Consider the following 2,468-nt stretch of genomic DNA (forward strand, 5'->3'; position numbering starts at 1 on the left):
CGTCAGTGACTGGGCGAGAAAGAGTTAATGATATGGCTGGAAAAGGACAGAGAAAAACGATTACCCCCAGCACGGAATTTGGAACGATCGGCCAGAGCCAATCACACGCTTTACCCAAGAGGGTTCAACACATCGAAAACTACGTCTGGCAATGCTGTTTTTGACAAAGTTGTTTTCCTTGTTCGCACTCTTGGCCCAGTCCCCCTGCCGTTCTGACTACAAAAAAAAACAAAATCTTTTTCTAATGAAGTACAGAAAGTTCAAAATTGTTGACTTTCCCCAAGTCTCATTTTTTCCCCGTTAGCCTTACCTCCTACAGGAGTAGGCACCACATTAGACTATGTACAGATGGCTCTAGATCGAATTCCACACAAGGCATTGTTGAATATGAGCGGTTTCAGTAATTTTTAAATTGCTGCACATCCATTTGCCTAATTCCTATCTGAAATAAACGTGAAATTCGGAAGTCTCAACTTTTCAGAATCTCAGTGTGTTGAAAGTGGCTTTAAACTTATGCACTACCTCATCTGATTTCTTGTTCTCTCCATGAAATTCTCTAAAGTCTCCTAAAAAACAACATTTCTGTTGCTTCTATTCTATTTTTCATATCTGCGGTAATTGTCCAGCATTCACAGCTGTATAGAAGTGGCTGCCATACAGAGAGACTTCATACTTATACTAAACGTTTCAGAATTTATTTCCAGGAGCAGACTGTGGTAATAATCATGTACCAGTTAAGAATAAGATCCAGATGAAATTGATTAACCAAAATTTAAAATAGATCTTTTAGAAGGAAATCAAGAATTGAGAGAACGATTGTATATTGAAATAAAAAATACATTTTAAGGTCTTGAAAATATGACAAAATCTGAATAAATATGGTTTTAAAAAAAAGATTCGATCAAGGAAGCTATAGAAAAAAAATATACCCCGAAAATCTAAAAAAGCAAAAAAGAAGTGAATGAATTGTATTAAAACTAATGGAAGTCAGAAGGTAGGCCAAATCAAACAGGGAAAGATATAACGTTTTGAATGAAGAAATAAAGAAAAGAATGGAAGGAATCAATAGAAACATAGGTCAGCAACCAGTGTCTAGAAGACAGATCCAACGGAGGATTTATTTAAACGGACAAAGTGGATATTTTAAACAGATGACCAGAATATATAAAAGGACTTTTCAAAGATAACTAGAGAGAAAAACCAGTGTTAAAGTTTTTATAGATTTATCTAAAACAACAGCACATGCCACAGAGTGTGAGTTTCGTGAAGCAATAAGCCTAATGGGTCATTTTACTGGAGTGAACTACATTGTTGCATGTACTCTTGGAAAAAAATAAGTAAAAGTCTACGACCAGAGATATTTAAAACACACTTTGTATAGTTGGATACAGAGTAAAAAAAAGTGCATTATAGAAAAAATCATTTCAAATAAAACTAATAAAGTATTTCGCCTCAAGCCGAAGGAAGGACTGTCAAATTTGCTCTTCTGGTTGAATTTTTGCCCCCGTAGCAGCAGATTCTGAACCCTTGCTCTAATTGTTCATTCAAGAAAATGATTTAAATGAGCTCCATGACCCGCCCTTACCAATCCCCCAAACCCTCGAGAGTTCAAAACCCTTTGCTCCCCGTGCACTCAGAGAGGGTTGGAGGCGGGGGGTAGGGGATAAAGGGTGGGTGATCATTATGAAAATAGAGCCGCACAAGGAGCTAGGTCATTATAGAATCGATTGTGAATCCTTTAGAAGTAAGTCCCGTTCGAAAAAAAGGTTTAAAAAGCGCTGTTGTCTTACCAAATATTTACTATTAACCTGAGAGCTCTTTTACTCTTTATTGATTGCCCTAAGGATAAGAATCAAGAGCTTCCTATTCAAAAGGCGACCTCTGAGTTTTGGGAGAGTATAAAAATTGTTCGTCTATTTCCTGTCCAAACGTTTCAAGTTTCTGCTCTGTTTGGTCACGTTTTTAAGGCTTCCTTGATAATGTTTAACTGTGACAAATATTGTAACATGATAGGAACTGATTACACAAATGAAGTAGCAAGTCCAAAAGGGTCTGATTCAAAGTAAGATCAGGTAATAGAACAAATTGGGTGCGGGAATAAAGGTTTTTTTATATTAGTCTCTTTGATATTTTCAGTTTCCCTTTATCAATTGCTCTCTCTTCCCTCTCCCCTTCTTCTCTTTCTCTCTATCTCTCACTTTCTCTGTTTCCTCTCTCTCTTTTTCTCTCTCATTCTCTCTCCCTCTCCCTCTCTCTCATACTCTCTGCGTGAAGTGTGCTTGTGTCATACTGTAACTGTATTCGTTGTTGTAAAGACACGTTGGTTAATTCCAGAACAGGGAAAAAGAGGAGAAAAGAGGATAGACAGAAAGATATATAGATATATAGATATATATAAAGGTAGATAGATAGATATATAGATAGATAGATAAATAGATAGATTGATAAATATATAGATTGATAAATAG

This window comes from Aplysia californica, unplaced genomic scaffold (genome assembly GCF_000002075.1).
Source record: "Aplysia californica isolate F4 #8 unplaced genomic scaffold, AplCal3.0 scaffold00059, whole genome shotgun sequence".
NCBI classification, from domain to species: domain Eukaryota; kingdom Metazoa; phylum Mollusca; class Gastropoda; order Aplysiida; family Aplysiidae; genus Aplysia; species Aplysia californica.